At 40.9% G+C, this 22,286-nt stretch overlaps 1 protein-coding gene, 2 long non-coding RNA genes and 12 other non-coding genes across 16 annotated transcripts in view; 1 reads left to right on the top strand and 14 right to left on the bottom strand.

The window, feature by feature from the left end:
* The window catches only part of LOC145442981 (uncharacterized), a 90,458-nt gene extending 84,568 nt beyond the window's left edge, over nt 1-5,890 (bottom strand). Inside the window, exon 1 of the long non-coding RNA XR_013916234.1 lies at nt 5,691-5,890. This is a non-coding gene — a long non-coding RNA (uncharacterized LOC145442981). The remainder of the gene's footprint in view (nt 1-5,690) is intronic.
* The window catches only part of LOC145442848 (bystin-like), a 360,604-nt gene that overhangs the window by 283,477 nt on the left and 54,841 nt on the right, over nt 1-22,286 (top strand). The gene's annotated exons all lie outside the window — the stretch shown is intronic.
* Nucleotides 45-116, bottom strand: Trnaq-uug (transfer RNA glutamine (anticodon UUG)). The gene has a single exon. It is a non-coding gene; the product is annotated as a tRNA-Gln (tRNA).
* Nucleotides 198-269, bottom strand: Trnaq-uug (transfer RNA glutamine (anticodon UUG)). Its single transcript has one exon. It is a non-coding gene; the product is annotated as a tRNA-Gln (tRNA).
* Nucleotides 651-722, bottom strand: Trnaq-cug (transfer RNA glutamine (anticodon CUG)). The gene has a single exon. It is a non-coding gene; the product is annotated as a tRNA-Gln (tRNA).
* On the bottom strand, nt 2,406-2,928 carry LOC145443888 (uncharacterized). 2 transcript variants are annotated; one of them, XR_013916569.1, is made up of 2 exons: nt 2,834-2,928; nt 2,406-2,565 (listed from the first exon to the last, which is right to left on the bottom strand). It is a non-coding gene; the product is annotated as an uncharacterized LOC145443888 (long non-coding RNA). The 2 variants fall into 2 exon arrangements; XR_013916570.1 differs by having other exon boundaries at nt 2,406-2,553.
* Nucleotides 4,345-4,416, bottom strand: Trnaq-uug (transfer RNA glutamine (anticodon UUG)). The gene has a single exon. It is a non-coding gene; the product is annotated as a tRNA-Gln (tRNA).
* Nucleotides 4,646-4,717, bottom strand: Trnaq-uug (transfer RNA glutamine (anticodon UUG)). Its single transcript has one exon. It is a non-coding gene; the product is annotated as a tRNA-Gln (tRNA).
* Nucleotides 8,412-8,483, bottom strand: Trnaq-uug (transfer RNA glutamine (anticodon UUG)). The gene has a single exon. It is a non-coding gene; the product is annotated as a tRNA-Gln (tRNA).
* Trnaq-uug (transfer RNA glutamine (anticodon UUG)) lies at nt 8,705-8,776 on the bottom strand. Its single transcript has one exon. It is a non-coding gene; the product is annotated as a tRNA-Gln (tRNA).
* On the bottom strand, nt 9,006-9,077 carry Trnaq-cug (transfer RNA glutamine (anticodon CUG)). The gene has a single exon. It is a non-coding gene; the product is annotated as a tRNA-Gln (tRNA).
* On the bottom strand, nt 9,454-9,524 carry Trnaq-cug (transfer RNA glutamine (anticodon CUG)). The gene has a single exon. It is a non-coding gene; the product is annotated as a tRNA-Gln (tRNA).
* On the bottom strand, nt 12,925-12,996 carry Trnaq-uug (transfer RNA glutamine (anticodon UUG)). The gene has a single exon. It is a non-coding gene; the product is annotated as a tRNA-Gln (tRNA).
* On the bottom strand, nt 13,224-13,295 carry Trnaq-cug (transfer RNA glutamine (anticodon CUG)). The gene has a single exon. It is a non-coding gene; the product is annotated as a tRNA-Gln (tRNA).
* Nucleotides 13,672-13,744, bottom strand: Trnaq-cug (transfer RNA glutamine (anticodon CUG)). The gene has a single exon. It is a non-coding gene; the product is annotated as a tRNA-Gln (tRNA).

Below are 22,286 nucleotides of genomic sequence, written 5' to 3'. Positions count from 1 at the left end.
ATATAATAATTTCCGAAAGTAATGAAATAAAGTCAACGACTTTCAGGTCCCACCGAGATTTGAACTCGGATCGCAGGATTCAAAGTCCTGAGTGCTAACCATTACACCATGGGGCCACACAAATTGACGGCAAATAATGCAAAAAAAATCACCATATAATAATTTCCGAAAGTAATGAAATAAAGTCAACGACTTTCAGGTCCCACCGAGATTTGAACTCGGATCGCAGGATTCAAAGTCCTGAGTGCTAACCATTACACCATGGGGCCACGCAGATCGACTAGAAATATTGCAAAATAGGACCATATAATATTTTCCGGAAGTATGAAATAAAAACAACGACATTCAGGTCCCACCGAGATTTGAACTCGGATGGCAGGTTGCAAAGTCCTGAATGCTAACCACTACACCATGGGGCCACACAAATTGACGGCAAATAATGCAAAAAAAGCACCATATAATAATTTCCGAAAGTAATGAAATAAAGTCAACGACTTTCAGGTCCCACCGAGATTTGAACTCGGATCGCAGGATTCAAAGTCCTGAGTGCTAACCATTACTCCATGGGGCCACGCAAATCGACTACAAATAATGCAAAATAGTACCATATAATAATTTCCGAAAGTAATGAAATAAAGCCAACGACTTTCAGGTCCCACCGAGATTTGAACTCGGATCGCAGGATTCAGAGTCCTGAGTGATAACCATTACACCATGGGGCCACTCGAATCTCTCGAAAATAATTAAAAATATGCAAATATTATTGACAAAAAAAAGGAAATACAAACGAAGGCATTGGGTCCCACCGAGATTTGAGCTCGGATCGCAGGATTCAAAGTCCTGAGTGCTAACCATTACACCATGGGGTCACGAAGATCGACTAGAAATATTGCAAAATAGGACCATATAATATTTTTCGGAAGTATGAAATAAAAACAACGACATTCAGGTCCCACCGAGATTTGAACTCGAATGGCAGGATGCAAAGTCCTGAAAGCTAACCATTACACCACGGGGCCACACAAATTGACTGCAAATAATGCAAAATAACACCATATTGTTGTTGTTGTTGTTGTTTTTATTAACTCATATAATTGGCGCTTGCAACTCGTGGTTATTTGCGCCCACACAGTAAATTTCATAAACGCATAATGTCATGTCTTCATGAACTTCAGTCCTTTTTCGGCTCATTTGCTGCCTCCTTTTACGAGTTCGGCTCTCTCTTTGTCTGGGCTTTTCAATGCGCTGTATTACAGCGGGATCGGCGATGAGGAGCCCAGATAAACCTCCGACACATAGAAACATGGCAGAGCCGAGACTCGAACCATCAACCATATAATAATTTCCGAAAGTAATGAAATAGAGTCAACGACTTTCAGGTCCCACCGAGACTTGAAATCGGATCGCAGGATTCAGAATCCTGAGAGCTAACCATTACACCAGAGGTGGGCAACATACGACCCGCGGGCCGGATCCGACCCGCGAAGGGATTTTGTCCGGCCCGTGGACAGTTTTCCGTCTTACATGATAATGTGGCCCGCGGCCCCATTCTGCTGAGATTCCCACTACTTGCTTACAGCGTCAAATTTAAGTGACTGTATGTCATGTATGTAAGTTCGTCGAAGCGAGAAGACTTGCATTATCGGCATTTACGATGTAGGCTACTCAACTACAATGTCGTTTGTGGTAATCATGGTGTTTGTCGACTACAATGGTCATTTACACCAGGCTGATATTTCTTATTTTTGATTCCGTAACCGCCGACTTGTGTCACGTCACACTTCTAGGCTTTTGTAAGACATCGCTTATGGCAGGGGTCGCAAACTTAAAACCAGTCGCGGGCCACTTTTCAAATTTCGTAGAGGACGCGGGCACGAATTCAATATCAAGATTAATTATAGGCCACACAGTTGAACAACGACGCTATCTCGTCACCTAATCAACCCTAATGAATTGATATCTTGGTAAATTTGGGGCACCTGGCTTATCGAACGCTTTGAAATCCTAATTAACTCTTTCGACGCCGCGTATCCCCATATGTTCGCTACCGATTGTCTTCAAAACGCCGCGTATCCCCATATGTTCGCTTAATCGAGAGAGCGTATTTTTGTCTCGAAAATCTGACATGCCGTTTTGCGTCCATGGCAGTCGAGGCATTGTGCGGTAATGAATTCAAAATTCAAGACTTGCTACTAAGAGGCAATTTCGCTGGATTACCTGTACGGAATAGAAACTTTATTTGATATATATTTCCACGACGGTAATGATTTTCAACAGATGCCAATACCTACAGACATTTGACATCATTATCACCAATCTTTAGCGACACATCGCGCATTAAGTTAATATACGGGTCTACTGAAGCCACCAAGTCAGTACATGTACTGCGACAACACAGACTCCACACCAATATATACGTATTTATTCAAGTTTTTCAAACGTAAAATTGCATCGGGAGATGACGAGGACTCAACGGTGACAAATTATGATGTTTTTGTGCAGATCGTTGCTTGTAATCGTACACAAATGGGCTCCGTCGGTATGTTACTGCGCCTGAAAAACAAACTTGAGTACCGGTACTAGCAGAAGTCAAATTTTCGAGCCATTATTGCGGATTTGACGTCACAATGACAACCTTGAAGCATCGACGACCGAAGATCATGTCGGCAGCAGTATTTCACGACGGTTCTGAACCTCCGCATTGCCATCGAAAAGGAATTAACGATTTAAGGATAATATATTATCAATATATAATATAATAAGAATATTCTGTGAGATTTACAACGTCACAGCTAATCTATAAGTACCATAGAAACACCAACAAAATCCATACCTTGGCAGCAGCGCGCCTGAAATCAGCCAAACTACAGTTCGTACCGAAGCCTGTCCTAGCAACACGACAGGATCAATCAAGGCACGTTACGCATCATTAGATAGCTATCGTTCGCGGCTACAATACGGACGTAGCAGAGATGAGCATGGATTAGGATTAGGTTTTGAAAAAACAGGATTTGTGAAATTTTGTCGGATTTGGATTGGATTTGGATTAGACATTTTTTTCAGAACGGATTAGGATTTGGATTGGATTTACCTATTTTCTGGGAGATTGAAATGTCGTCTGGCGAATGGCGACAAACTTTATTCAGATCAGTTATTAATGTACTTATAGTTTCTAGGTTACCTTGAATCAAGTGAATTGTTGGTTGTGAAAGAAAATTTTCGAATCCCTTCATTGCATAAATTGTTTTTTTCTTCTGAATTTCCAGCTGGAATCGGATTAGGATTGGACATGGACTTGAATATTTAAAAGATGTGGATTAGGATTTGGATTGGATTTGAAGGTTCGGATTTGGATTGGATTAGGACATAGAAATTTCAAATCCGCTCATCTCTGGGACGTAGGTAGGTCTCGGTAGCTAAGGTAGCGACGAAGTTACGATCGGTTTGAATTGGGGTTATTTGGTGTAAATCGCGGCGTATTGAAGACAATCGTCAAATTTAGCTCGGCGTCGAAAGAGTTAAGGATTGCACCGCGCGTTGATTGATCAGATAGAAGCAGACATGTCGGCGCCTGTATGGCAATGCTATGCTCAAATCCACGTTGTTGTCCTTGTCATTATCGCCGAGAAATGGCTTTGAAGTGACGGAATTGCTGTCGTTAAAATACATTCATTTAATACGATTTATTCCTTGTATATGTGGATAAATGGGCGAATAATGTATCGATTCAGCAATCCGGCCCGCCAAGAACTTAATTTTCCTATATCCGGCCCGCTGACTGAAGAAGTTGCCCGCCCCTGCATTACACCATATGGCCACGCATATCGCTCATAAATACGGATAAATATTCCATTATTATTGTTTAAAAAAAACAAGGAAATGCGAACGAAGGCGTTAGGTCCCATCGAGACTTTAACTCGAATCACAGGATTCAGAGTCCTGATTGCCAACCATTACTCCATGGGGCCACGCAAATCGGTTGGAAATAGTTAAATATATTCCAATAATATTGTAAAAAAAAAAGGAAATGCGAACGAACGCATTATGCCCACCGAGATTTGAACTCGAACCGCAGGATTCTGAGTCCTGGTTGCCAACCATTACTCCATGGGGCCACGCAGATCGACTAGAAATATTGCAAAATAGCACCATATAATATTTTCCGGAAGTATGAAATAAAAACAACGACATTCAGGTCCCACCGAGATTTGAACTCGGATGGCAGGTTGCAAAGTCCTGAATGCTAACCATTACACCATGGGACCACGCAGATCGACTAGAAATATTGCAAAATAGTACCATATAATATTTTCCGGAAGTAATGAAATAAAGTCAACGACTTTCAGGTCCCACCGAGATTTGAACTCGGATCGCAGGATTCAAAGTCCTGAGTGCTAACCATTACACCATGGGGCCACGCAGATCGACTAGAAATATTGCAAAATAGCTTCATATAATATTTTCCGGAAGTATGAAATAAAAACAACGACAATCAGGTCCCACCGAGATTTGAATCTGGATGGCAGGTAGCAATGTCCTGAATGCTAACCATTACACCACGGGGCCACACAAATTGACGGCAAATAATGCAAAATAGCACCATATAATAATTTCCGAAAGTGATGAAATAAAGTCAACGACTTTCAGGTCCCACCGAGATTTGAACTCGGATCGCAGGATTCAAAGTCCTGAGTGCTAACCATTACACCATGGGGCCACGCAGATCGACTCTAGGATATTGCAAAATAGCACCATATAATATTTTCCGGAAGTATGAAATAAAAACAACGACATTCAGGTCCCACCGAGATTTGAACCCGGATGGCAGGTTGCAATGTCCTGAATGCTAACCATTACACCACGGGGCCACACAAATTGACTGCAAATAATGCAAAATAGCACCATATAATAATTTCCGAAAGTATATGCACTGAAAACTGCCAGAGTAATGCCAGTGTTTAAGAAATGCTGTAAAAAGCAAATTTCTAACTACCGACCAATATCTGTTCTGCCAAATCTTGCCACGGTTTTTGAAAAACTGATTGACTGCCGACTCAAAAAAATTTTTGAATTGAATGCAGTACTGTCTCCGACTCAGCATGGATTCAGATCAAACCACAACACCAACCATGCAATACTATTAATTGTAACGGACTATTACAAAACCATCAAGCAAAAAAAAAGTGGCTGCAGCATTTTTATCGACCTCCGCAAAGCTTTCGACACAGTTAACCACAGAATCTTAAGATACAAGCTAGAACACTATGGAATCAGGGGTATTGCAGCAACTCTACTTGAAAGCTACCTGGCAAATCGCAAACAATTTGTTAAACTGGGGACATTAAGATCGACTACCAGAGATATAACTTGTGGAGTCCCACAAGGCTCAGTCCTTGGACCGACTTTTTTCCTTATTTATATTAACGACATTGTTAATGCTCTTTATTCCGCACAACCCTATTTGCTGATGATACTCACCTCTTCATAACCTCCAACACTGTCAATGATTTGCTTGCATCCGTGAATAGGGAACTCCCAAAAGTGTCGAGATGGCTGCAAGCAAACAAACTAAGCTTGAATGCAGATAAGACCGAGATGCTCCTTTTAAATAATGCCAATCATAGTTTCACTGTGGACATCAATCATAAACAAATCTCCATATGTGACTCAGCAAAATATCTCGGTGTCACTACACTATTGATGCTAAAATGTCTTGGAAGCAGCATATTGAATGCACAATATCAAAACTAGCTCGGTGTGTGGGAATAATGACCCGTCTGCAATCTTCGGTTTCCAGATCAATACTACGAACCATATATTTTTCTCTTTTCCACTCTCACCTGCAATATGGAATCGTAGTATGGGGAAGTGCATGCAAAACATTTCTGTGCAGAATTTGAACCCTGCAAAACCGTGCGATACGGCTGATCTCATCTGTACATTTACGTACCAAACTATCGCCTTACTACCGTAAGCACCGAATTTTGCAAGTTGACGACCTATATCGCTTCGAAGTATCAAAAGTCATTCACAATTATTTTTCCAATAGTTTGCCTCCTGAGTTTGATGACTTTTTCATGCCTGCTAAAAATGTCCACTCCCATTACACGAGATCCTCGTCTAAAGGAAATATCTACTTACCCCCACCCAATAGCAACTTGACTAAGAGATCCATCGACTACTCGGGACCAATGTTCCCTCTAATTTTTCAAAAGTCTGCGCAAACCCGCTAACTCACTGCGCAGGCCCTCGGACAAGAGTGCGCAACCACCCTCCAATGGGATGATCAAATCGACTACTGGGGGGCTTCGCTTCCCAGATATCCTCGGTCTCTGGGCTTTTTCCGGTACTTATCATCTACATTGGATGCCCGTTTAGTGGTTGCGTCCCTAAATGCGCGAAGCGCGAAAAAATATGTAATTCATGATTGCATCGGTCGATATGATCGGGAATTGCATATATACTGCTAACAATTTTTATCCTCTCCCTGCTCACATAATCAGATTTACCGCTAGTGCTGATCCAGTGAGGTGTGTTGGAATAGATAGGTCCTTTAAATGATAATAAAACATCTTCGGGCGTACCCGTTGGTTTAATGACTTCGTTACATGATGCCATTTCGTTACCCCCTATCTGCTATTATAAAAAGATATTGAAATCGCCAAAACGTACTAAAGTAAAAGACATACACGATTTCATATTGGTATTTCTTTACTGGATAATATTGTTCTCTCGATATGGCATTTGTATTGTTGTGGGACTCGGCTCGCAAGGACATGAACATTCGGCGCCAGCCATTTAGGCGCCTATGAACAATTGAACATGGACAATTACACATATATGTATTTGTATATATATCGAAGTTTTCGGTCAGCACGGGGGCAGTCTTTTTCGCCCAAGGTTTTCTCGCTGCTGTTCTGGCGCACTTCTTGGAGTCACATGTTACATAGCCTTTAACTTGGCGCGTCATGGTGCGGTAATGGCCGACACCCAACTGTCCATTTCTATAAATCATGCGTATTTTTTGTTGGGAAAGGGTACCCAATACAATAATCAAGATATCTGACAATAATAAATCGCGCGCAGCGCGAAAAGAAATTCCCAAAAATACACCATGATTTATGTTAATTCCCGGAATAATTTAGGTCCCCCTTCAAGCTCGGCCCCTCCAATTGGGGGGTTTGGGGTGCGACAGTTACGGTCCTGAGTAAATCTTACGCGGAGAAGACTATTCGTTAGTTTCTCGCAGATTAACTTCGAGCTAGCCCATTAATTGTTATTTATAACTTGTTAAACCATGTTATTTCGACATTCCCAGAAAATACTGCGCTATTGAAATGATATCAGCATCCCTCACGCGTACGAGTCCATACTAAAAAAATATCTTCCGTGAGGCGCACGTGATTGTAAATTCTCATTTATGCACGGAGCGCAATACTTACTTTTGCGGGCCGCACTTGTACCTCGGTTTCATACTTCAGTGAAAACACTTTTTGGCCCTGGCAATGTTCCATCTTAATTTTCACGAGTCTGCGCGCCTGCGTGGTCCGTTGGACAACAGTGCGCAACGACTATAAAAAAAAAACATCATTTCGGATTTTTGTGCGCAGCGTAGATATTCTGTGCGCAGAGACCGTTTCAGCACTGCGCATTTGCGCACGTGCGCAGCTTAGAGGGAACATTGCTCGGGACCTATCATCTGGAATGCATTGCCACCACATATCCGTGAATTGCCCTAGAATAGATTCAAAAAAGCTCTACTTGATCACCTCTTATCGTTACACTAACACTGTTGCCCTACCTCGCCCAGACATTGCTTCATTGATCATTTGCTACCATCGTTTAATTTTTCTTCTATTTTATTTTTTTAACTACTGTAACTTTTTTTACAGCCAGACTGTTTAGAGTCAAGTGTACCTGTTTGATGCTGGTGTGATCACTGATCAGACTAGATGACCCTCACGGTCTTATCGATCATTCCTATCTAATACCGAATACTGTGCATGCATATTTTCTGTACCACCACCACTGCCGTGTGTTATGTATTTTCGTTTGATGAAAAATAAAGACTCTCTCTCTCTCTCTCTAATGAAATAAAGTTAACGACTTTCAGGTCCCACCGAGATTTGCACTCGGATGGCAGGATTCAAAGTCCCGAGTGCTAATCATTACACCATGGACCACGCAGATCGACTAGAAATATTGCGAAATAGGACCATATAATATTTTCCGGAAGTATGAAATAAAAACAACGTCATTCAGGTCCCACCGAGATTTGAACTCGGATGGCAGGTTGCAAAGTCCTGAATGCTAACCATTACACCATGGGGCCACGCAAATTGACGGCAAATAATGCAAAATAGAACCATATAATAATTTCCGAAAGTAATGAAATAAAGTCAACGACTTTCAGGTCCCACCGAGATTTGAACTCGGGTCGCAGGATTCAAAGTCCTGAGTGCTAACCATTACACCATGGGGCCACGCAGATCGACTAGAAATATTGCAAAATAGAACCATATAATATTTTTCGGAAGTATGAAATAAAAACAACGACATTCAGGTCCCACCGAGATTTGAACTCGAATGGCAGGATGCAAAGTCCTGAAAGCTAACCACGGGGCCACACAAATTGACTGCAAATAATGCAAAATAACACCATACAATAATTTCCGAAAGTAATGAAATAAAGTCAACGACTTTCAGGTCCCACCGAGATTTGAACTCGGATCGCAGGATTCAAAGTCCTGAGTGCTAACCATTACACCATGGGGCCACGCAGATCGACTAGAAATATTGCAAAATAGGACCATATAATATTTTCCGGAAGTATGAAATAAAAACAACGACATTCAGGTCCCACCGAGATTTGAACTCGGATGGCAGGTTGCAAAGTCCTGAGTGCTAACCATTACTCCATGGGGCCACGCAAATCGACTACAAATAATGCAAAATAGTACCATATAATAATTTCCGAAAGTAATGAAATAAAGCCAACGACTTTCAGGTCCCACCGAGATTTGAACTCGGATCGCAGGATTCAGAGTCCTGAGTGATAACCATTACACCATGGGGCCACTCGAATCTCTCGAAAATAATTAAAAATATGGAAATATTATTGACAAAAAAAAGGAAATACAAACGAAGGCATTGGGTCCCACCGAGATTTGAGCTCGGATCGCAGGATTCAAATTCCTGAGTGCTAACCATTACACCATGGGGCCACGCAGATCGACTAGAAATATTGCAAAATAGGACCATATAATGTTTTTCTGAAGTATGAAATAAAAACAACGACATTCAGGTCCCACCGAGATTTGAACTCGAATGGCAGGATGCAAAGTCCTGAAAGCTAACCATTACACCACGGGGCCACACAAATTGACTGCAAATAATGCAAAATAACACCATATAATAATTTCCGAAAGTAATGAAATAAAGCCAACGACTTTCAGGTCCCACCGAGATTTGAACTCGGATCGCAGGATTCAGAGTCCTGAGTGATAACCATTACACCATGGGCCACTCGAATCTCTCGAAAATAATTAAAAATATGGAAATATTATTGACAAAAAAAAGGAAATACAAACGAAGGCATTGGGTCCCACCGAGATTTGAGCTCGGATCGCAGGATTCAAATTCCTGAGTGCTAACCATTACACCATGGGCCACGCAGATCGACTAGAAATATTGCAAAATAGGACCATATAATGTTTTTCCGAAGTATGAAATAAAAACAACGACATTCAGGTCCCACCGAGATTTGAACTCGAATGGCAGGATGCAAAGTCCTGAAAGCTAACCATTACACCACGGGGCCACACAAATTGACTGCAAATAATGCAAAATAATACCATATAATAATTTCCGAAAGTAATGAAATAAAGTCAACGACTTTCAGGTCCCACCGAGACTTGAAATCGGATCGCAGGATTCAGAATCCTGAGAGCTAACCATTACACCAGAGGTGGGCAACATACGGCCCGCGGGCCGGATCCGACCCGCGAAGGGATTTTGTCCGGCCCGTGGCCCGCGGCCCCATTCTGCTGAGATTCCCACTACTTGCTTACAACGTCAAATTTAAGTGACTGTATGTCATGTATGTAAGTTCGTCGAAGCGAGAAGACTTGCATTATCGGCATTTACGATGTACTCAACTACAATGTCGTTTGTGGTAATCATAGTGTTTGTCGACTACAATGGTCATTTACACCAGGCTGATATTTCTTATTTTTGATTCCGTAACCGCCGACTTGTGTCACGTCACACTTCTAGGCTTTTGTAAGACATCGCTTATGGCAGGGGTCGCAAACTTAAAACCAGTCGCGGGCCACTTTTCAAATTTCGTAGAGGACGCGGGCACGAATTCAATATCAAGATTAATTATAGGCCACACAGTTGAACAACGACGCTATCTCGTCACCTAATCAACCCTAATGAATTGATATCTTGGTAAATTTGGGGCACCTGGCTTATCGAACGCTTTGAAATCCTAATTAACTCTTTCGACGCCGCGTATCCCCATATGTTCGCTAAATCGAGAGAGCGTATTTTTGTCTCGAAAATCTGACATGCCGTTTTGCGTCCATGGCAGTCGAGGCATTGTGCGGTAATGAATTCAAAATTCAAGACTTGCTACTAAGAGGCAATTTCGCTGGATTACCTGTACGGAATAGTAACTTTATTTGATATATATTTCCACGACGGTAATGATTTTCAACAGATGCCAATACCTACAGACATTTGACATCATTATCACCAATCTTTAGCGACACATCGCGCGTTAAGTTAAAATACGGGTCTACTGAAGCCACCAAGTCAGTACATGTACTGCGACAACACAGACTCCACACCAATATATACGTATTTATTCAAGTTTTTCAAACGTAGAATTGCATCGGGAGATGACGAGGACTCAACGGTGACAAATTATGATGTTTTTGTGCAGATCGTTGCTTGTAATCGTACACAAATGGGCTCCGTCGGTATGTTACTGAGCCTGAAAAACAAACTTGAGTACCGGTACTAGCAGAAGTCAAATTTTCGAGCCATTATTGCGGATTTGACGTCACAATGATAACCTTGAAGCATCGATGACCGAAGATCATGTCGGCAGCAGTATTTCACGACGGTTCTGAACCTCCGCATTGCCATCGAAAAGGAATTAACGATTTAAGGATAATATATTATCAATATATAATATAATAAGAATATTCTGTGAAATTTACAACGTCACAGCTAATCTATAAGTACCATAGAAACACCAACAAAATCCATACCTTGGCAGCAGCGCGCCTGAAATCAGCCAAGCTACAGATCGTACCGAAGCCTGTCCTAGCAACCAGAGATGAGCGGATTTGAAATTTCTATGTCCTAATCCAATCCAAATCCGAACCTTCATATCCAAGTCCAAATCCTAATCCATAACTTTTTCATATTCAAGTCCATGTCCAATCCTAATCCGATTCCAACTGGAAATTCAGAAAAAATACTAATTTATGCAATGGAGAGATTCGAAAATTTTCTTTCTCAACCAACGATTCACTTGATACAAGATAACTTAGTAACCATAAGTACATTAATAACTGACCTGAATAAAGTTTGTCGCCATTCGCCACACGACATTTCAATCTCGCAGAAAATAGGTAAATCCAATCCAAATCCTAATCCGTTCCGAAAAAAATGTCTAATCAAAATCCAATCCAAATCCGCCAAAATTTCACAAATCCTGTTTTTTCAAAACCTAATCCTAATCCATGCTCATCTCTGCTAGCAACACGACAGGATCAATCAAGGCACGTTACGCATCATTAGATAGCTATCGTTCGCGGCTACAATACGGACGTAGCAGAGATGAGCATGGATTAGGATTAGGTTTTGAAAAAACAGGATTTGTGAAATTTTGTCGGATTTGGATTGGATTTGGATTAGACATTTTTTTCAGAACGGATTAGGATTTGGATTGGATTTACCTATTTTCTGGGAGATTGAAATGTCGTCTGGCGAATGGCGACAAACTTTATTCAGATCAGTTATTAATGTACTTATGGTTTCTAGGTTACCTTGAATCAAGTGAATCGTTGGTTGTGAAAGAAAATTTTCGAATCCCTCCATTGCATAAATTGTTTTTTTCTTCTGAATTTCCAGCTGGAATCGGATTAGGATTGGACATGGACTTGAATATGAAAAAGTTGTGGATTAGGATTTGGATTGGATTTGAAGGTTCGGATTTGGATTGGATTAGGACATAGAAATTTCAAATCCGCTCATCTCTGGGACGTAGGTACGTCTCGGTAGCTAAGGTAGCGACGAAGTTACGATCGGTTGAAATTGGGGTTATTTGGTGTAAATCGCGGCGTTTTGAAGACAATCGTCAAATTTAGCTCGGCATCGAAAGAGTTAAGGATTGCACCGCGCGTTGATTGATCAGATAGAAGCAGACATGTCGGCGCCTGTATGGCAATGCTATGCTCAAATCCACGTTGTTGTCCTTGTCATTATCGCCGAGAAATGGCTTTGAAGTGACATTGCTGTCGTTAAAATACATTCATTTAATACGATTTATTCCTTGTATATGTGGATAAATGGGCGAATAATGTATCGATTCAGCAATCCGGCCCGCCAAGTACTTAATTTTCCTATATCCGGCCCGCCGACTGAAGAAGTTGCCCGCCCCTGCATTACACCATATGGTCACGCATATCGCTCATAAATACGGATAAATATTCCATTATTATTGTTTAAAAAAAAACAAGGAAATGCGAACGAAAGCGTTAGGTCCCACCGAGACTTTAACTCGTATCGCAGGATTCAGAGTCCTGGTTGCCAACCATTACTTCATGGGGCCACGCAAATCGGTTGGAAATAGTTAAATATATTCCAATAATATTGTAAAAAAAAACAAGGAAAGACAAACAATGCATTAGGTCCCACCGAGATTTGAACTCGGATCGCAGGATTCAAAGTCCTGAGTGCTAACCATTACCCCATGGGGCCACGCAAATCGATTGGAAATAGTTAAAAATATTCCAACAATATTTTCCGGAAGTATGAAATAAAAACAACGACATTCAGGTTCCAACGAGATTTGAACTCGGATGGCAGGATTCAAAGTCGTGAAAACTAACCCTTACGCCATGGGGCCACACAAATCGACTTCAAATAATGCAAAATAGTACCATATAATAATTTCCGAAAGTAATGAAATAAAGCCAACGACTTTCAGGTCCCACCGAGATTTGAACTCGGATCGCAGGATTCAGAGTCCTGAGTGATAACCATTACACCATGGGGCCACTCGAATCTCTCGAAAATAAGTAAAAATATCAAAATATTATTGTAAAAAAACAAGGAAATACAAACGAAGGCATTAGGTCCCAACGAGATTTAAGCTCGGATCGCAGGAGTCAACGTCCGGAGTGCTAACCATTACACCAATGGGCCACGCAAATCGATTATAAATACGGATAAATATACCATTATTATTGTAAAAAAAACAGGGAAATGCAAACAAAGGAATTAGGTCCCGCGTAGTTTTAAACTCGTATCGCAGGATTCAAAGTTCTGAGTGCTAACCATTACTCCATGGGGCCACGCAAATCGACTACAAATAATGCAAAATAGTACCATATAATAATTTCCGAAAGTAATGAAATAAAGCCAACGACTTTCAGGTCCCACCGAGATTTGAACTCGGATCGCAGGATTCAGAGTCCTGAGTGATAACCATTACACCATATGGGCCACGCATATCGATTATAAATACGGATAAATATACCATTTTTATTGTAAAAAAAAAAACAGGGAAATGCAAACAACGGAATTAGGTCCACCGAGTTTTGAACTCGGATAGCAGGATTCAAAGTCCTGAGTGCTAACCATTACACCATGGGGCCACGTAAATCGATTAGAAATAATTAAAAATATTCAAATAATATTGTCAAAAAAACAAGGAAATACAAACGAGGGCATTAGGTCCAAACGAGGTTTGAACCCGGATTGCAGGATTCGAAGTCCTGAGTGCTAACCATTACACCATGGGGCCACGCAAATCGACATGTATATACGGATGAATATTGCATTATTATTGTGAAAAATCAAGGAAATACAACGAGGGCATTAGGTCCCATCGAGACTTGAAATCGGATCGCAGGATTCAGAATCCTGAGAGCTAACCATTACACCATATGGGCACGCAAATCGCTCATAAATACGGATGAATATTCCATTATTATTGTTTAAAAAAAACAAGGAAATGCGAACGAACGCATTATGCCCACCGAGATTTGAACTCGAATCGCAGGATTCTGAGTCCTGATTGCCAACCATTACTCCATGGGGCCACGCAAATCGATTAGAAATAATTAAAAATATTCCAATTGTAAAAAAAACAAGGAAATACAAACGAATGTATTAGGTCCCACCGAGATTTAAACTCGGATCGCAGGATTCAAAGTCCTGAGTGCTATCATTACACCATGGGGCCACGCAGATCGACGAGAAATATTGCAAAATACCACCATATAATATTTTCCGGAAGTATGAAATAAAAACAACGACACTCAGGTCCCAATGAAATTTGAACTCGGATGGCAGGTTTTAAAGTCCTGAAAGCTAATCATTACACCATGGGGCCACAGAAATCGACTACAAATAATGCAAAATAGTACCATAAAATACGGATAAATATTCCATTATTATTGTCAAATAAAGAAGGAAATGCGAACGAAGGCATTAGGTCCCACCGAGATTTGAACTCGGATCGCTGGATTCGAAGCCCCGAGTGCTAACCATTACACCATGGGGCCACGCAAATCAATTCGAAATAATTAAAAATTAGCTCCCACCGAGAATTGAACACGGATCGCAGGATTCAAAAATACAAGGAAATACAAACCATGGCATCAAGTCACACCGAGATTTGAACTCGGGTCGCAGGACTCATAGTCCTGGTGTGCTAACCATTACACCATGGGCCACGCAAATCGCTTAGACAATATTAAAAATATATAATTTATAATATTGTAAAAATACAAGGAGATACAAACGAAGGCATCAGGTCCGTCCGAGATTTGAACTCGGATCGTAGGATTCAGAGTCCTGAGCAGAGTTGGATCAATTACAATATGTTAATTCAATTACCACTATAATTACAATTACTTCCTTGCATGTTTCAATTACATTACAATTACAATTGCTCAATGCTAAAAATATCAAATTACAATACCAATTATAATTACTGTTAAACATGTAATTAATTACAATTATAATTACAATTACATTTAAACAGGTAATGATTCAGTAAAGAGGTGTTCTTTGACAACCGTAGCGACGTAATTAGCAACAATCTCAAGCTCTTCATGTTTCATTCCTGTTATGTAGAATACCCTTTAATTGAAAAAATCTCGAACGTATTCGAACTATTCCTAATCATGGGTACTGAAAACTACAAGCACAGAAAAATGTTTCAAGCGACTGTTAAGACCAAAGGTTTGAGCGACTAATAGCGAATAGGCTACAGGACAGTAAATGAAATGTAATCAAACGATTAGGCTACTCAGAGCTGGGTCAGGATAATGAAATGTAATTGGTAAGGCGTCAGCGATAAGGATGATACCGATAAGGTGCGTGAAATTAAAATAAATTCAAAGGGAAAAAATACCTCCATATAACTAAGAATTACAATATTTTGGTTCGCATTTACATTTTCACTTGCTCGGAAACTGTAAGATTGCATTGGATGAACATTAGGATGCGAAAAGTTTCTGGCCCCAGTAAATTTGGCCAATATTGTAGGTAAGATTGGGATAACATCTCTACAAATGCGTGATCTAGTTTGATGAAGCCTTGGTTGGAAACTTGAATTTTTTTGCTATTGTTGCCACAAGCCTCGGTACTGGTCAGAGAACTCCATCTGGCAGGGAAAAATTATATGCCAGTGAAGAAATACCAATTTGAAATTGTGTGCGTCTTTTAGTCTAGTACGATTGGGCGACATGGATATATAGAACTAGATATCCCTGTTGAGCGATTCTATATTTTTTGATATAGAACACAGGAGGTCACGAAATAACATCATGCAACGGGTCCGCCCGCCCGAATATGTTTAAATATTAGTTACGGGCCCTACAGTTTCCAAGACACCTCACAATGTTCCCTCTGCGTTTTGACGAGTCTGCGCACACTCAACAACTCACAGTGCAGACCCTTGGATAACAGTGCGTAACGACTAAAAAAAGGTCGTAACTTCGGATTTGTTGTGCGCAACGTAGATTTTCTGTGCGCAGAGACCATGTCATCACTGCGCACGTGCGCAGAGACCGTGTCATCACTGCGCACGTGCGCAGAGACCGTGTCATCACTGCGCACGTGCGCAGAGACCGTGTCATCACTGCGCACGTGCGCAGCTTCGAGGGAACATTGCACCTCACTCGGCTCTGCCGGTAAATCTGGTAAAGTGAGCAGAGGGGACAAGAAAATGATAGCAATATATATGCAATTCCCGATCTTATTGACCAATCTTATCATGAATTATGGAAAATTTTTGCGCTTCGCACTGGCTCGCTAAACAGTACAGCTGATTTCGTGGCAAAAGCGAACAACGTGGTGGGGGGCGGTCGGTTTATCACCCTATGGAAGCCCAAGACCCAAGTTTTTTCGGGGGCTCTGACGAAGTGTCGTTTCGTTCCTGCCAACGGGTATACGCCCGAGAATGTATAATTATTATTGAGGGGTCCTCCCTTTCAATCACACATCACTCAGCTCTACCGGTTAATCTGTTTACGTGAGCAGAGAGAGAGGATAAAATTTGATATCAATATACATGCTTTTCCCGATCATATTGACCAATTCAATCATTAATTATTGAAATTTTTCGCGCTTCACGCGTCTAGGCGAGAATAGCTGGCTCAGTATATGGACACCAAATGTAGATGACTAGTATCAGCAAACAGCGGATAGCCGAAGGGGAGTCTGGGGGCGAAGCCCCTCGGAAGTTTGGTTTATCACATATGAGGTTGGGGGCGCTAGAGCACTATAATTTTTGAAAGGGGGCGCTGGAGGAAAAAGGGTTAAGATCCACTGTCATAAATAATGTTAATTTTAGGTTGAAAGTGTAGAGGCCCAAAACAGTATTGAATGAATTGAATATTGAAGTAATATATACTTCAATAACTGTTGAAGACAATATGGATCTGTGGTCGATCAAAGTTGTCGACCAGTTATTAGAATTCTGGTTGCATGTCGGACGAGAAACCCTTGGTAAAGATTGCATGTGAACATCAGTTAGATTTCGATTCATTTTTGTTTGTTCATTTTCATAGTCGAAAATGTTGGCTAGCAAATTTATGTAGGTAGAGACCCGAACAAAACAAATAGTTTCATGGCCACTTTTCTCCGGCTGCGCGCCGCATCATTATTAAATACCGTAAACTCTCTGTGGGCCGCATAAAATCCCTTCATGGGCAGGATACGGCCCGCAGGCCTGCGCTCTAGACCTCTAGTTAGGATAGGATTATCATATTTTGGAAACCGGAAAAGTGGACACTCATTCAAAATTTTGAAACTTGCAAAACCGGAGGAAAACTTTGAAAGGGGGTATAGATTTTTCCCACTTCGTCGTCGGTTGACTAAACAAATGGTCAAACTTCTCGCTCATCGCCCAAAATACAGTTTTCTTCACATTATCAGGTGTTTGATTAAAAAAAGGGTGGACTTTCCGACCCAGCTCCCAAAATAGTCGCCGGAGCGTCACTACGGAGCTGACTTATTGTGTCTCTGTCGTATTTAGCCCTATATATCACCGAAATTGTCAAAAAAGGTGACGAAATCTCAAACAATATGACCTTTGGGCGTCTTCCGAGTCCGAGGACACTTTTAAAAAAGTCAAAAAAAGAGGACAAATCCTCTTAAAAGAGGACGTACGGTAATCAGGGCATGGTATATGGTATGGTATGGAAGTATGGTATATTATGGAACGAAATTTCGGTATGGAATATTGAAGAGTGCAAGTATGGTATGGTATGGAAATTTCCCATGTATGGTATGGAATGTTCTTTTCATACTTCCATATTTTTTCCATACTTTGGCAGTTTTGCCAGAATCATGACAATGATGTTACTTTCGATTCGTCGAATTTATTGCATACCTCAAAAAGTCGCTCACGGTATAGACTCAATTGTAACAAAATCACATTATTAACCTCGTTTATTAAACGTCTGTATGAAATTCCGATCGTAGGCTATCTCTAATATTTAGGCCTGTTAGCTCATTTGCAATTCAGCAATTCGTATTATCAGCAGTGGTGGTCAAAGTAGTCAAGAAAGCTACCCAAGTAGAAGTAGCGACGAAAAAATGTACTCAAGTACGAGTAGAAGTACTTCTTCCATAAGCAATCTAAAACTACTTGAAGTAGAAATAGAATTAACTGACTTCAAATCTACTCAAGTAAGTAAGTAGTTGTGAAAACGATCGTAATTCGTTCGCATGGATTGTCACAAGGTGCAAATTGAACTATGCGAAAGGTGCCGAGCTTGATTCATATTGATGCATACCAGGAGGTATTCAATTTTCGACAGCATGAGCATTCGTCTGCATGCTAAAACAGCTCTAAGACTAAAAAAAATTCAGAGTCTTTTTTTCTAGATTAGGACACGGCATGGACTACTAGATTGCAATATGATAAGTAAATGTTAGATTGCGAAACATCAGTTTCAAACATTATGATGAGTCATATTTACTGTGATGAAATATTACATATGGGCGAAGGGCGATAATGCAGTGTGAACGGAACCACGCCAACCCGCTACCTAATTTATAATCACCGATACTTTCGTGAAATCATACTTTCGTATCCACTGAGCGCGAAGCGCAACTTTTATGAAAATTAATGTTGATACGCCGTGAAAACAGCCCCGAAACTCCTCAGGCAATGATACTGATTGGAGGATTAAACTGCTTCTACTTGACAAACTGAAAATAGCGAGAAGTAAGTAAGTAGATCACAAAATATTGCGAAGTAGAAGAAGAAGTAGCAAAAATCAGATCTACTTGAGTAAGTACCAGAATTAGAGGAAAACTACTTGAGTACTTCTAAAAAGTAGAAGTACTCAAGAAGAAGTACTTCGTTACTGACCACCTCTGATTATCACTGCCTCCAATTAGCGAGAATCGACTGGACAGCGACACGCGATCTCCCGCATGCGTTGTTATATCCAGTCGCATGCGAAATGGTGTGATTGAAATCACCTGATTCGTTATAATAAAAGTTCATATGTAGCCTATGTGAATATGTATTCAGGGAGATCGCGGACTCGCTAATTGATAGCACAGCCGGACTGATGAAACGAAATATTTCTTTTCGAGTTATGTAGCGTGCGAAAGTGTAGCTTATGGCGGCTTATATCCAACAGCAGGAAGTTTATCTGGCCCATGCATTTTTTGGCATTGACACATGTAAATTGATGCTACCTCGCTACATTTGGAAATATTTCAAACCCTTCCTATTTTTCTGTCGGCTTACACCATATTGACGGAGGTGCAACATTGCGTGCACTGGCGTAGCCAGCGAGGGGCGAAAGGGGCGATCGCCCCCCCCCCCCAATTTTAGGAAAATTTTTCGTAAAATCAATAAATATGACATTATTTTAGGGCAGATGGATGCAACCTAAAAAATTTCTTCGCGCTTCGTGCGATTTAGTGTCCATGATCATGACTGTCTTGATTTTATTATCGGTGTCCCGAAAAAAAATCTTCCGCAAATACCCACAATTGATTTTAGCTGCATTCTTAATTATGAGAATAGAACAGTACCAGTAGATACACGAGAGTAACTCAAGGTCGTTGGGTTGATTGAGTTTAGGGTTGTCAGTTCAGTATGGGGATTGGGGACTGTTAGCTCCGACTATTCCCGTTACGGGACACACGAAGACATATAAAGTAGGTTACATGCGACTCCGCAAAGTGCGCTCCCAAAATGATTGACCGACCGACGCATGTATTCGATATAGATTTTCGGGTACTTAAATGGCTGGCGCCTAATGATCCTGTCCCTGCAATCAGACTTCTCCGACATGAATGCGACTGGCACAGGAAAATATCGCCACCTCCCTTTAAAAAGTGCTAATTTGAAATCGCACGAGTCTGATCAAAGGAGTTTTGTAATTTGGTCTGGTATATATATCAGCAATTCAAATCTCTAAACTAGCATCAATCTTCACCAGAGGTCAGCACTAAATAACCGTGCTTCAACGAAGTAATTATTAAGGATGGAATCCACTTGCTCATATACACGCACCAATGTTATTGATCAAATACTTTGATTTACTCAAAAACATGTACGCTCCGCACGACTAGGTCCGAAATGCACACTGCTTTTCAACTGGAAGCTTCCTGAGGGTATGTGTGTGCGTGCGTCTAAGAATCGTTTGAATAAAGGGTAGTGATGAAATTGCCCATGGCAGGATGTACGGTTCTGCGAGGTGTTCCCACGGGAGAGCTTCCCTAAACTCATAAAAATCCCCCCCCCCCCCCGTAATAAAAAATGTAATTCTAGCTACGGCCTTGTGTGTGAGAGATCTCTTGAGTGGTGACAGCTTTCTCCGCAAGTCATGAAGTAACAGCAATAAATGACAACTGTCCCGTCCGGCGTCCACCCTATACAAATTCTAAATCAGTGGTTCTCAACCTTTCTGTCGTCGCGGACCCTCTTTGCACCTTCACGTAGGCTACCCCGGCGGACCCCCAGTTCTTATTTCAAATTTGCCTCTATTATCATGCAACCTTCATCTGTCTTGTGCAATTATTATCTGTAGGCTAGTGATAAACAACAGCGAAATGACCTTTCTTGAAAATAACACCGACTTTTTATTATTTTAAAGCGAATTCTGTAGCTGCATTTCTTGAAATACAGGGCTATGTCTTGAAAATCCACGTCGTCGATTTGACATGAACGAGTGCCGACAATCCATTTCCACAGAGATAGGTGGTGGCGAATGTAATAATAACGCGTAACGCGTCAGACGACACATTTGGCTATGATGGCAACATATACATGGATCAATATATCCTCCAGCCTAGTCATTTCTATCTAGCAGCTCATCGTGAAGTTATTCTGGAATAGCGGTCGATGTATTTCATAGGAGAAAATGGATCTCGGCATACAATTATTTCCAAAACCCCAGCTAAACATCCCTAAACAGCAATGTGTTCGTATAAGGAGGCTATTGGCAATTAAAATGACTTTGCACGGTGGAATATTTCATCTCAGACGGCCATTCTCTGTTTATGTGAGTCCTGAACTTTCAGCAGTTATGAAGCGAAAGTGCTTCATCATCTCTCTAATTTAAAACAAATCAGAAATAGTTTATTATTATTAGGTTATCAACCATTTTGCAAATTTGTAGTTTTCGTGGATCCCTTGAAAAGGCTTTGCGGATCACCGGTTGAGAACCACTGCTCTAAATAGTCTTGCCGTGTGTTATGAACATTGTTCAAGTGTACTAGCCCTGAATGTTCGATGACACCACTTCTATCAGCTTTGCCGGTAAATCTGATAATGACAATGTATTTGCAATATGCAAGTAACAATATAATGAACAATTTTCATTCTTTAACCAAAAAGTTTTCGCGCTTCGCGCGAAAGTATTGACGTCAGAGTTTTCTACAATCACACATCACTTTATATGAGCGGAATATATGCATAAAGATCGCCTCAGATGTTGTGTTAATCATCCAATAAAGGTCCAAGACCATCGTTTTAGCCCATCTTTCCTTATCTTTAGGTGGGAGGGGCTCATTTACGTCATCGAATTTTTAGCCCCCCCAAAAAAATATTTTTTCTGGCTACGCCCTTGATTGCGTGTACGGTTATCAGTTCACTGCTCATTCATTTTATTGCGTGCTGTTCAATTCCGGGGGTCTTAACTTTCACCAATAGCAAGTCTTCACAAAACAACGTTTTACCAAATTTTATTGGAGGGAGCAATTTTAAAGGGTGGAAATATAGATTTCAGGTTGTGGGGAATATAGAAAAAAAAGGGTTGGGAATAACCAATCTTCTTATTTGACAATACCTCTGGTTTATGTAATCTTGTAGATGATGTTACTATGGTAGCAGTCCCTTATACCACACTACATTTACATGTCATGAAATTCTGTTGTTATTTCCAAATAATCTCAAGTGTAGGCCTATAAATTAACGTTCCGTCTTCGATGATTAGCCACAGGGTTGTAATGACTCGAGTCATGACTCGACTCGAGTCTGACTCGAGTCACGATTTTCGGATGAC

The sequence above is a fragment of the Botryllus schlosseri genome, chromosome 7 (genome assembly GCF_051294905.1).
Source record: "Botryllus schlosseri isolate E-star chromosome 7, Bs_hap1, whole genome shotgun sequence".
Taxonomy (NCBI): Eukaryota; Metazoa; Chordata; class Ascidiacea; order Stolidobranchia; family Styelidae; genus Botryllus; species Botryllus schlosseri.
This window is presented reverse-complemented; position numbering and strand designations above follow the sequence as displayed.